The sequence below is a fragment of the Dendrobates tinctorius genome, unplaced genomic scaffold (genome assembly GCF_039654945.1).
Source record: "Dendrobates tinctorius isolate UK_male_01 unplaced genomic scaffold, ASM3965494v1 ptg000111l, whole genome shotgun sequence".
Taxonomy (NCBI): Eukaryota; Metazoa; Chordata; class Amphibia; order Anura; family Dendrobatidae; genus Dendrobates; species Dendrobates tinctorius.
The window spans coordinates 23,965,683-23,979,394 of record NW_027361779.1 but is presented as its reverse complement, the minus strand read 5'-3'; the positions used below and the strand labels follow the sequence as shown (position 1 = coordinate 23,979,394).

The window sequence follows — 13,712 nt, the reverse complement described above, 5'->3', positions numbered from 1 at the left end:
CCCCGAAGGTCCAGTTTAGAAAACCACTTTGCCCCTGATAATTGGTTACATAAATCGGGAATCAACGGAAGGGGGTACGTATTCCGTACAGTAATTTGATTAAGCTCCCGGAAGTCGAGACAGGGACGTAACCCGCCATCTTTTTTCTTTACAAAAAAGAAACCTGCCGCCACAGGTGAGACTGAAGGACGTATGTGTCCTTTGCGCAGACTTTCAGTAATGTACTCCTTCATAGCTAAGCGCTCAGGACCAGACAAATTAAACAGACGGGCTTTGGGTAATTTAGCCCCCGGGACCAGCTCAATAGCACAGTCAAAGGGTCTATGTGGCGGTAACGGCTCGGCCTCGCTTTCAGAGAATACATCTTCGAAGTCCTTCAGGCATTCCGGAATACCTTCCAGCTCGACAGATGATACAGACACAGATTTAACAGGTTCAACCAGCAGTGCGGATTTATCATATAACTCAAAATCATTAAACCCCCATTGTACAATCTCCCCCGTTTTCCAGTTAATAACTGGGTTATGGTGTTGTAACCAGGGCATGCCCAACACCAACCCTGCAGGTAGATTGTCCAGCACAAAACAACTTATGTTTTCCACATGAGTAGCGCCCACTCTGAGCGAAAACACATCAGACATAAAGCGAATTCTCTCCTTAGTGAGGGGAGATGAGTCAATGGCCATCACCTTGATCGGAACCTTGAGCCTAACTGTCCCTATCTTGCAGTGTGTGACCAATTGGGAGTCAATAAGATTAATAGATGATCCGCAGTCCACGAAGGCTGTAGAGGAAAAAGAACTACCATCCACAAACAGTTCCACAGGCAGTACTACTTTAGAAAACGAGGAAAATGGTACCTGAGGGTCTGAGCAGCCTCCCCGTTGACTACCCAGACCTAGTCATTTCCCGCCGACTGGGTTTGAAGACGGGCAATTCGGACACTCCCTTTTCCAATGTCCCGTTTTACCGCAGTAAAAGCATAACTGCTTGTCCTTCCGGCGTTTCCTCTCCGTATCCTTCAGGGAGAGGGTGCCTACATCCATGGGCTCAGGGGCAGTCTCTTTTCCACTGGGGAATAATGGAGTATCCACCTGCATCACCCCTCTGGCCCGCAGCCTGCGGTCCATCCGGATGGCCTGGGTCATGGCATCCTCGAGAGAGTTAGGTGGGGGATGTAACGCCAAGGCATCCTGCAGCCGCTCGGACAAGCCTCTGCGAAAGAGTCCTCGGAGTGCGGAGTCGCTCCAAGAGACCTCTGCCGCCCAGCGGCGGAACTCAGAACAAAACCACTCAGCTGAGTGTTTCCCCTGACAGACACTCATCAACATGTCCTCTGCCAATCGCACTCGGTCAGGTTCATCATAAATGTGCCCGAGGGCCTCAAAGAATGTGTTCACTGACATACGTTCAGGAGCAGAGGAAGACAGAGAGAAAGCCCATGCTTGCGGAGCCCCCCGAAGTAGGGAAATAATGACCCCCACCCTCTGGAACTCATCCCCGGAGGAGCGGGGCCTTAGAGAAAAAAAAAGCTTGCATCCTTCTCTGAAAGACCTGAACTCCTTTTTATCCCCTGAGAAAAGGTCTGGTAATTTGACCGGAGATTCGGGGGACGATAATGACACATCCCTACCCCCAGAACCAGAAGCCCCTGCATCGACAGCCCCCTGCACAGTAACCACCAACTGTTGCTGGGTCTGGGCCATCGTGCGTTGTTCCACATTGAGCTTATGGAACATTTGGGTCAGGTGCTTGACCTGATCAGCCAAGGCTTGTATGGGATCCATGAGGATAACACACACTTTTTTTTTTTTCTTCAGAAAAAAAACAAAACAAAACTGAAAGGGTCAGTTATAATGTCAGAGACACCGCACTACACTTGCTCATAGAGCCAGTGCGCGTCTCCTGAGTACAGAAGCAGTGCTAAGAGTTACCTGGGGAGCAGGGCAGCAGAGGTGACAAAGCGTGCTTCAACTAATAGTGTCAGAGAAGCCAGAGAACTCAGATTATGGCAAAGCAGAAGTCATGCATGGTACAGACCAGCGAGGTACAGGAGGGATAAACAGACAGGAGGTCACACAACGCAGAAGGTCATACACAAGATATCAGTACAGTACCAGGGAGGAGACAGAGCGGATAATCAGGGCCAAGCAGAGATCAAAACCAAACAGACATAGGAGGTACCAGGCAGAATCCAAAGCGATATCCAGGGAACAGACCGAGTCATACACAGAGAATCAAGCAACCAGAACACAGCACTAACACACTCAGGGGTCACCACACAATGCCAAGGGCAAGAGTATAACTGACAGGGATGGGAGCGTCCTGAGGCTATAGGAAGCCTCCCCCAGAACCAGGGAGAGGCCACAATCATAGCCCCAGGTGTGCAGGTAAGCCTGCATCGGGATCACAACCTTTAGCCCCAGAAATGCCAGTCATCAGCACTGGTTCCAAACATTAACCCCACGTGTGCGAATCAAACCCGCACTGAGATCATGACATGTACCTTTATTGTTTGCTGACAGAAAAAAACACCTCTAGTGAAACACCTGTTCCAAGTGCCCTCTACATGACAATACTTTTTTTTTTTTTTTTAAGTTTAATAAGGTGATCACCGGTTCACAACTACAGTCTTTATAAAATCCACTCCCTGTCTTATGCAGATTGCATGAGACAGGGAGTGGATTATACCCAGATTGGGTTATGTCACCCATGCTTTACACTACACCTCTTCTTTCTGAGGTCAGTGCTATGGTAGGTGACGTTGGATTAGCTCCATCGTCTCTTCAGTATGCATTAATCTATAGGCCAATAGATTAATTCAGACTGAAGAGACGATGAAGCTAATCCACCTCATATCTTTACTCACCTACCCGTGTCTCAGGACTAGTGCACTCAGGATGCAGAAAACCCAGCATCCTGAGTGCACTAGTGCTGACACCTGGGCAGGTGAGCGTTGCTGACCCCTGACCCTTTGTGCTGTATTAATTATGTTTTTTTGGAGGATTTTCAGTCCTTTTTGTGTTTTTGCCACCTCATAGCTCCATGACAGACACAAGAAGCAAAGCTGCAGTGTACAGTAAAGAAAAAAAAGGAGAAGCAGATCGTGTCTGTCATGGAGCTATGAGGTGGCAAAAACACAGTGTGTATAGACGGCGAAGTGTGTGTTGACGGCGCACGGTGTGTGTTGCCGGAGACGAAAGAGACAAAGAACAAGCAGTCATAGGGGAAAAAGTAAACAACACAAATTTATTTTACAACATAAAAAAAAAGTTACTTTTTACAAAATAATGAGGAGGAAATGTTATGGACCTGGGGGGGGGGTGTGGAGCTGGGAGGATTGGCTAGATGTGGACGATGAAGGAGTTCCAGGGGATGGGCCTACTAAATGTGTGGGGTCTGTGATGTCAAGGATGAAAGTAGACACATTAGGAGTGGAAGCATGGGACAGGAGAGACACACTGGAAGGGAGAGACAAACTGGACAACACAGACACAATGAGAGGTGATGGTGGAGGTAGTTGGACAGTTCGTGTCTTCTTTTTGTTTTTTGGCTGCTGGCTTCTTCTGTGTCTGTGTCTCCTTGGGAGGGTTGGAGTGGTGGGTTCAGCACTGGATGTGGAGGGGCGTGCTGGATCTGGACCCGACGTGGTGGTGGCGGTGGACAGCCGTGCAGGATCTTGACCAGGCATGATGGTGGCGGTGGACAGCCGTGCAGGATCTTGACCTGGCATGGTGGTGGCGGTGGACGGCCGCGCAGGACTCGGCATGATGGTGGAGTGACGTTCAGCAGCACCCGGCATGGTGCTGGCTGTATAGTGGTGGCCATACAGTGGTATGCAGCAGAACTCGGTAATGATGTGAAGCGGGTTAGTGGTGGCACAGGCGGAAATCCCACCCGTGGCTGCTGGAAGTACTGAGTCTGCTGCATAGCCTGAACATAAGCAGCATTGTAGGCCTGCATCACATCAAGCTGGAGTTCAGGCGTAAGGTGTTCCAACATACCCCACTCCATCGCATGAAAAAATGTGCCGGTCTCTGGAGGTCAGCTTCCAGATGGTCAAAGCGTCGGTTGACATCCTGGAAAAATGTGTTTATATGGGCAAACCCACTTTACAGTCTGTCACCAAGCGACTTCAGGCCATTCTGGAAGACTGAGCTCAAGTGAACAAACTCGGGCAAGAGTGGCCTGTCCAAGACCTTCTGACGCTGATGGGAAGACCAATACAAACCAGTGGCAGAGGCCTGGGACAGGGGAACACCTGATGGACCAGCTGCCTGTTCTCCAGCCTGTGAAGATTTAAGGATGCAGCTAATTTTAATTTTTAAAATTTATTTTTTCTTTATAAATGCCAGATTTTTATTTCGCCATTATCATAGCCATGTGAGGGCTTGTTATTTGTGGGTAGCTGTAATTTAAGGTTAGGGCTACATGGTAAAATGTGCTGAGCAACACTAAAATTGAAGAGACGCACTGCAACAATGGATGTAATGGTTTACTCTGGTGTCGCATTGCAACCTGAGACATAGTGTGATTGTGACAGAGTCGCAAATGTTTACAAATGTGTTGGCTTGCCTGTTGCAAGTCGCACGTATCATAATGGCCATAGGCTTCAATGCAAATCTCACTTGGCATGCAACTTGTGCGCAACTTACCTGCAACTTGGCTGTTTTATTTACATGATCAGAGCTCTAAAATAGTCAAGCGGCAGCAAGTCAAAGACTATTTACACAAATGTTTTTGTTGCACAACTTTTCACACATGGGCGCCATGTTACCTTGCCCTAGCCTTAATGACACAACTCACTTTACAATGTTTCATTTTTATGGCGTTAAAGCCAAAGAAAAAAAAGACCTAACAAACATGATTTTCCAGGTGAGTACGATTATGGTGATACCAAAACATGGATTTTATATTTTTTTTACTATTTCAGTAGATTAAAAAAATATTCAGAACTTTGTAAAAAAATCATGTGTGTCACCATTTTGCAAAACTTAGAACATTTTATTTTCCATTGATGGAGCCATATGAAGGCTTGACTTTTCATGCGTTGAATGACAGATTTCATAGTACCATTTTGGGTTACATATTATAATATCAAAACTTTTTATTTGATTTTTTTTTCTGGATATTACGGTGACAAAAAAAAAGACCTTTTTAGAGTTTCAATGTTTTTTTCTTTACAACATTTTTCGTACAGACTAAACAATTATATATTTTGCTAGACTGGATTTTTACGGAAACGGTGGCCCCAAAAATGCTTGTTTTAATTATTTCTTTACATTTATTCCTACCGAAGACAAAGTGAAGCAATTAAAATTTTTGAGTTTTTTTTAATAAATTTTCTCCCTCTTTTTAGTCCCCATAGGGGACTTGAATCAGCAATAGTTTGACGTCTCTACTATACTGCAATTCTTTAGTATTAGGCTAAGTGCACACGTTGCAGAAAATTTCTGCTCAAAAACCTGAATCCCTTCCCAGAAACCGCACCTATTTTTCCGCAGCGGTTTTTGCGCGGTTTTAATGCGTTTTTGATGCGATTTTATCCGCAGCAGTTTCAAACCGCATGGAAGAAGCCAAAACCGTGGAAAAATCCGCAAAATTAATGAGCATGCTGCGTTTTTTACCGTGATGCGGTTTTTTCACGGTAAAAAACGCATCAATGTGCACAAAAAGTGCAAAATGCATAGAAATGACTGGGAAGCTTATTTTTAGCGGTTTTATAGTGAAAACCACGGTAAAAACCGCTAAAAAAAAACGCTGTGTGTGAACACAGCCTTACAGTATATTGTTCTAATCACAATCTCCTATGAAGCCTGGCCACGCGGCAATCAGTCGGCACCCTGCAATTGCACTGCATGATTAAAGCTGGAGTCACACATAGCGACTTACCAGCGATCCCGACAATGATATCAACGTGTCAGGATCGCTGGTAAGTCGCTATGTGTTCGCTGGTGAGCTGTCAAACAGATAGCTTCACCAGCGATCAGCACAGTGATGCCGAGGGCACGGCATCGCTGTGTTCGTTAGCGCTGATGCTATATCCCTGTAAAAAAATAGAATTAAAATAAAAAATATTGTTATTCTCACCTTCTGACGTCCCGCGCAGCCATCCCGCCTCTCTCCACGCTCCGGTCCCAGTAATCCTTTGCGAGAATGACCGCGAGAATGTCACGGTCTCGTGGCAGCGTGACGTCTCGCGGTCATTCGTGCAAAGGATCACTGGGATCGGGAGCGTGGAGAGGCGGGATGGCTGCGCGGGATGTCGGAAGGTGAGAATAACAATATTTTTTATTTTTTTTATTATTTTTTGCAGCTGATCGCTGGTCTCCCACCTGTCACACGCGATGCGTGCTGGCCAGCGGGAGACCAGCGACGAAAAATTTGTCCAGAGGTTTCTTGCAGCGATCCCGGCAGGGGGGCCGGTCACTGATTGCTGTCACACACAGCGATCTCGCTGGTGAGATCGCTGTTGTGTCACAAAAGTTGTGACTCAGCAGCGATCTCGCTAGAGAGATTGCTATGTGTGACTCCCGCTTAAGAGAGGCATTATTTAATGACTTAATCACTGCGATTGGAGCCTTTGCTTTTAAAGGAAGACGCTGGTGTAGATAATGACATTCGCCTGCTGGCTGAATTTTTCACGGACCCATAGGCAGGCATTGGGGAGTGTGATCGAATACTCGAATCAATATTGGAAGTCTCCGAGCTTTTATGAGGATCACTCAGTCCTAAGAAAAAAAAATTAGACATGTGAACTATCCCATAGACTACTAACCCCTTAAGGACAGGGGTTATTTTCATTTTTGCATTTTTGTTTTTCGCTCCCTTTCTTCCCAGAGCCATAACATTTTTATTTTTCCGTCAATATGGCCATGTTAGGGCTTATTTTTTGTGGGACGAGCTGTACTTTTGAACAACACCATTGATTTTACCATGTCGTGTACTACAAAACAGGAAAACAATTCCAAGTGCGGTGAAATGGCAAAAAAAGTGCAATCCCACACTTGTTTTTTTTGCTTGGCTTTTTTGCTAGGTTCACTAAATGCTAAAACTGACCCACCATTAAGCTGGAGTCACACATAGCAACTTACCAGCGATCCCGACAACGATATTAACGTGTCAGGATCGCTGGTAAGTCGCTATGTGATCGCTGGTGAGCTGTCAAACAGACAGCTTCACCAGCGATTAGCACAGCGATGCCGAGCGCGCGGCATCGCTGTGTTCGTTAGCACTGATGCCATGGATCCATGTCAAAAATAGAATTAAAATGAAAAATATTATTATTCTCACCTTCCGACGTTCCGCGCAGCATTCCCGCCTCTCTCCACGCTCCGGTCCCAGTAATCCTTTGCGAGAATTACCGCAATGACGTCCGTTCGCGGGATCGCGAAGTCTTGCGGTCATTCTTGCAAAGGATTACTGGGACCGGAGCGTGGAGAGAGGCGGGAATGCTGCGTGGGAGGTCGGAAGGTGAGAATAAAACAATATTTTTTATTTTTTTTTATTATTTTATAGCTGATCGCTGTTTCCCACCTGTCACACGCAGCGATGTGTGCTGGCCAGCGGGAGATCAGCGACGAAAAAAAATGTCCAGAGGTTTCTTGCAGCGATCAGCGATACCGGCAGGGGCGCCGGTCGCTGATCACTGTCACACACAGCGATCTCGCTGGTGAGATCGCTGTTGTGTCGCAAAAGTTGTGACTCAGCAGCGATCTCGCTAGCGAGATTGCTATGTGTGATGGGGCCTTTATGATTCGCCAGGTCATTACGAGTTCATAGACACCAAACATGTCTAGCTTCTTTTTTATCTTTTTTTATCTGAAAAAAAAATCCAAAGTTTGCTAAAAAAAAAAAACAACACCATTTTCCGAGACCCGTAGCGTCTCCATTTTCCGTGATCTAGGCTCGGGTGAGGACTTATTTTTTGTGTGCCGAGCTGACATTTTTAATGATATCACTTTTATGCAGACACGTTCTTTTGATCGCCCGTTATTGCATTTTAATACATTGTCACAGAGATAAAAAAAAAACGTAATTCTGGGGTTTTGATTTTTTTTTCTCGCTACGCCGTTTAGTGATCGGGTTAATGCTTTTTTTACTGATAGATCGGGCGATTCTGAACGCGGCGATACCAAATATGTGTAATTATTTTTTTTATTGTTTTATTTGAATAGGGTGAAAGGGGGGTGATTTGAACTTTTATATTTTTTTATTTTTTTCATATTTTTTAAAATACTTTTTTTTTTTTAATTTTGCCATGCTTCAATAGCCTCCATGGGAGGCTAGAAGCATGCCATACTTGATCGGCTCCGCTACATATAGGCGATGAGCAGATCACCCATATGTAGCAGAATTACTGCATAGCTATGAGCGCCGACCACCGGGTGGCGCTCATAGCAAAGCGGCATCAACAATCATAGAGGTCTCTAAGAGACCTCTGGTTGTTATGCCAACGCATCAGTGACCCCCGATCACGTGACGGGGGTCAGCAATGACCTCATTTCCGGCCCGGCGGCCGGAAGCGCTGGTTAAACGTCTTTGTCAGCGTTTGACAGTGGCGTTTAGCGGGTTAATAGGTGCAGGTGGATCGCGATTCCACCTGCGCCTATTGCGGGCACATGTCAGCTGTTCAAAACAGCTGACATGTCCCGGCTTTGATACGGGCTCAGCGCCGGAGCCCTCATCAAAGCAGGGGAGAAGTCCAATGACGGACTGTGTCATTGGACATTAAGGGGCTAAAGGTACAATTGCTATCCATGAAAAGCACGGATAGCATTCTCACGAGAAAAAATGAAGGAGCCGTAATACATCCGGAATCTGTCTTGTGGACCAGGTTCAGCTCCTGAGCCTGCTCCATATACTCACACCCAGAATAATAAGTCATGTGGCGGGAAGGGGTTAAGGTACACCTTCTTTGCAGCATAACCAGTATTGTTCAGAACAGCACCAGACGTGGCAAGCCAGTAAAACAATGTGGCGTTTACAGAGCATAGCACACCTCTGTAATTAAACTGCAGCAGACAGCAGGCACAAAGCATTTTCTTTTATACCCCATAGCAACTGAAACCGATCAGAATAAAAGCAATTGCAAATAATTAACAAAACAAAACTCACAGCCCTCACGAGAAAAGCGGCTTTCCCCCTGTGCCTGCGTGTATTTAATGGGAGGCTATGGCTGGGAAAAAGAATGCAGTTTGAGTTTCACGCGGCAGCATACAGTACATTGTTGGAGCCTGAGTCACAGCAGTAAGTTTATTATCTTGAGTCACCAACCACTGAGCCACCAGCAGCGGAGGGGAATCCTAGCCTTTAAAACTCATCAATCTGTAGCAGCTCATTGACAGCTGGACTAATGTGGCCATTCCTAAGTTTAGCCTGATGTCATGTGAACACAAGACCCACCATGATACGATCTGCCGTGCCTGAATGCTCTCTACCGATATCCCTTCTATTTACACATAATAACGACATGCTATCTTGACTACAATAAAGTACAGTAAAAACAAAATGTGCATAATGACTTCTTTCTATGCCTCGTGAACATATTGAAGTTAGAAAATGAACCTGCTTAAAAATCTGTGCTGAGATCAGCCAAGATAACTGCAAAACAGCAACAGCTCAGTTTGTGTAGTTGGGACACTTAATCCAAAAAGACAGGACAAGAAAAGTGTCTTCTTACAGAACCCTGGGATGTTTGCAGAAATCAAGATAATGATATAATGACTGTGTGTCACAGAGATGTGCCCGTTAAGGACACCGGGTGCAGTGCTAGAAGATGAAATTAGCCCGTGTCTGGTGTGAACCTCTGTAAGAAAGCCATCTGCAGTGATATTTGCCAATTTTACTGTCCTGAACGCGTTGAGAAGCAAAGCCTAGCAAGTAAGACGCTGCCTCCTTCCCAAATCTATGAGGCCATGTATTCTTGCTGCAATGCCTTGAGTACCACAACGGAGATTTAGTTTCTGTCGCTTTAGCTGCATGATTTGCGGCTGCTAGACAGCCTGAATACATGTGGGGATTTAATAACAAACAGGCAATCCCCACATATACTCAGGCTGTCTAGCAGCCACAAATCATGCAGCTACGGCGACAGAAACTAAATCTCTGAGCACATCCAAATACTCGGAGATCACCCGAGCATGCACGGGAAATCTCGAGCAACGAATATACTCGCTCATCACTAGATAGTAGCTTTGATTTCCACCTCGTATACTGTACAAGTCTACTCAGTGCACTGAACAGGCACCCATGATGTAGCCACTATATGCCTATACATACGTCTGCTACTGACTTCAGCTGTGAAAAGGAAAGTATAGGGCACCTGCTGTATGCTTATTAATGTGCTTCATGCAACTGTATATTTTTCCTTTTCAGATTACAAAAAAGCTTTGATACGTGACAACTTAATTATTGTAGTGATTTCTGGATAAATTACTCCTGGAAACTGCAGAAGCACAAGTGGATTAGACCCAATGAATGAATGAATTGTGTTAATCCACAGTCAGACCTCCGACGGTCAACACAACTCCTGTGAACATACTTTGCTTGTCTACTTTGACAAAACAATATAGTTCCACTTCTCTTAATATACTCATAGAAAGAATAGAATGGCGACAGTTCTCAAGACGGAAGTGCTGCTCCTCCTGCACTTTCTCACAGACTCTTTACATGAGCATGTAAAACAATCGTGGACATTTTTTCATCTGTATTGTCATCCATGTGCTATCCATATGGAAACCATTTTTATACATCAGCAGTGAATAAAATGTACAAAACCAGTTTCCTATGTTGGCAATGTATCCATAAAATACAGTGCTGTGCAAATTAATTGGGACAAAGCATTTTTTTAAGTAAAATCGTAAGTTGGTTACCAGTCAGTGTTTCAAACCAGTTTTAACTGCTTTGAACAGGTGTGAGTGCCTGTTCAAAGCAGTTAAAACTGGTTTGAATCACTGACTGGTAACCAACTTACGATTTTACTTAGAAAAATGCTTTGTCCCAATTAATTTGCACAGCACTGTACTATGCTTATGCTGTATTTAGAACCTGAAAACTATTGACTGTGTGACTAAGCCCTACGAGTGATGGCACAACAGTGCTCTTTATCTTGCATTAAAAAATACTTCATTTGTGCCACACCTCAGATTTGCATGGCCGGCAGTGCCATGTGACCCCAATATATCACACAGACGTAAGAGCTAGGACAACTTTCTAGTGGTCTTTAGTTAAAAAAAAAAGAGCGCATTGACAGAAATTCTTCATGTCAATGCTGTCTCACCACAATTTGTAGATCACACTGCACATTGGAGGGTAATAATTGCGTAGACCACGACTACTGGCAAAACAGTGTCAAGTGTGGGTTTGTAATCTCATTTCACTGCTGACATTCCAGTGCTACATTAGGAGCACTGGGAGAAATCAGTTATGTATATTTGGGTAACTAAACCAGCACCACAAGTTTTGGCCCACATCTAATACATTGGGCAAAAGCTGTTCATATATTATAGCTGCCAAAGTCAGCAATCCACCAGAAAGATACAGGACCACAACATTAGAAAATAAGTAAAGTATATTGTTATGTATGTAGCCAGAAAAAAAAACATTTCTACACTACATGAGAATCTATATTTCCTTACCTGAAGCTGGTCCAAAAGCAGTCATTTAATAGTACACTATATCAGTAGTGCTTGTCGAATGCGATCTTACTGTTTCCTGGAGAAATCCGTCTCATCCAGATGTCAGTTTAACAATTAGCATGACCTGAGAGAAGAAAATTAAAAAAAAAAACATTTGTTTTTAAACAGCTAAACCAATAGGTTTTTACAACTTTTCTTATTTACAGTTATTGATACAATGTATTAATTGTATGTACTTTAGGGTTCAAACATACACCATAACAATCATATGTAACCAAAACGTAATTACTCGGAAGTACATCCACACAGTGTCAGTTTGCACACAGTGTGGTCAGCTGCATTCTCCTCCCTGGCTCCCCTCTGCAGACACAACTCTCCACATTTCGAAACGTGTTAGTGTATTGACTGGTATTCACAGAGAGGAGGCAGGAAGGAGAACATGCCCGCCCAAACTATGTGCCCACTAGCACTGTGTGCATGGCCGGACTCAGGCAATGTCGGTGCGTACATGTACATGTGCAGGCAGAGCTCAAAGAATACTCATTGTGGGAAGCAAGCACTATCAATCAGAAGCCCAGGAAGTTCCTCAACATGGGAATGGTTAACCAAACTCTTGGCTATGCTGTTGGTGCACCGAAATCACTAGCAGGTTCAGTGCTAATAGGATTTGTATTGGGGATAAGTCCCCTATATCACTGTACTGATCAGTTAATATTGATTTGGGGGGGAGGGGTGAAAGACTCCCATTGTAATCATGGTGCACTGCGCAGTTAATATTTCCCACTTGCTATACAAACACTTATTTACTTTTCTCTGTCTGATAATCCTCTCTGGAATGTTTTCTTTAATTAAGTCATTAGTTTTAAGTTAACCAAAATATTATCTCTTATTACAAATCAGTTTATGTTAAAAAAAGAAAAGACAGAAGCAATCATGTTGCAAAAACAATATTGTTGATCTGACTTTGATATTGACAGTGTTCAAAGATATTATGAACAATTTTAGCATCAAGTAGGAGAGAACTTAAAAAGCATCTGCTACAATATTAATTTCCAATAGAAGGCAAGTGTTTTAGGTGGATGCATATGTCAATGGGCATCCTGGTTCCTATAATGTGCCTCTATGGCTATGTTCACTCTACCGTATTTTCAGTTCGAATGCTGTCCATGCAAAAAACTGACATCGCATGAACATTGCTAGGACCAATGCTGCTCAATTGTGCAGTTCAGAGGACATTGTTTTCCACAGACCAAATGTCGGCATGAAAAAAAAAAAATTGCAAAATGAACTATTCTGTTCTGGATAAGACTAGCCTATTCAAACCTATAGGTGAGCTAAAAAAATAAATAAAAAATTAGATCCCATACTGATCAACCATGTACGTTTTTATGAAAACATTACCATTATTAACATAGGCAACTATTTTTGGGCTTGTAAATTTAATTCACTGTTGATGTGTACTTAATGATGAATGGCAATAGAGATGACAAATCACCTGTTTTCAGCATGAAAATTGGTATGATTTTTCAAATACTTGTGGTAGCCTAAGGGTATGTTTCCACGGTCCAAAATACATCCAGAATAGCTGCGGATTGAACGTTGCGTACAGCCGCAGCGTTTAATCCACAGCCTCCAGATGTTCCAGCATAGTGAAGGGAATTTTATGAAATCCCGTCTCCACTGTGTGTCCTAATATGCGGGTGACACACCCACGAAACCGGACATGCAGCGCGTCTTTTTAGAATGCAGAATGTCTGTTTACCTTGCGGAGACGCTCAGTCTCCGCAAAGTAAATAACCCGGTCTATGTATATGATGCGCGTACAGAAGGGGGCGGGGCTTTGGGCAGAGCGGGGTTTCCTGCGCCCTTCGGGGATCACAAACAGCGAGTCTGTGTGGCGAAAAGGTGCTGTCCTTGACACGTACCTCCTGAGCGCTCTCACTAGGTCCAACGTGTGGAGCGCCCTTTCCACCCTATGTACTGGCGCTGGACAAAATGAAGGCAGAACAATGTCCTCATTAATGTGGAAAGAGGTCATGACCTTCAGCAGAAAGGGGGGAGCTGGTCCAAGGA

The 13,712-nt window shown here is 44.3% G+C and overlaps 1 protein-coding gene across 1 annotated transcript in view; it reads right to left on the bottom strand.

Annotated features, from left to right (window-relative positions):
• BACH2 (BTB domain and CNC homolog 2) overlaps positions 1-13,712 on the bottom strand; it is a 378,746-nt gene that overhangs the window by 282,092 nt on the left and 82,942 nt on the right. The window contains exon 2 of the mRNA XM_073589560.1: positions 11,640-11,763. The gene's annotated coding sequence lies outside the window, so the exon portion shown is untranslated. The remainder of the gene's footprint in view (positions 1-11,639; positions 11,764-13,712) is intronic.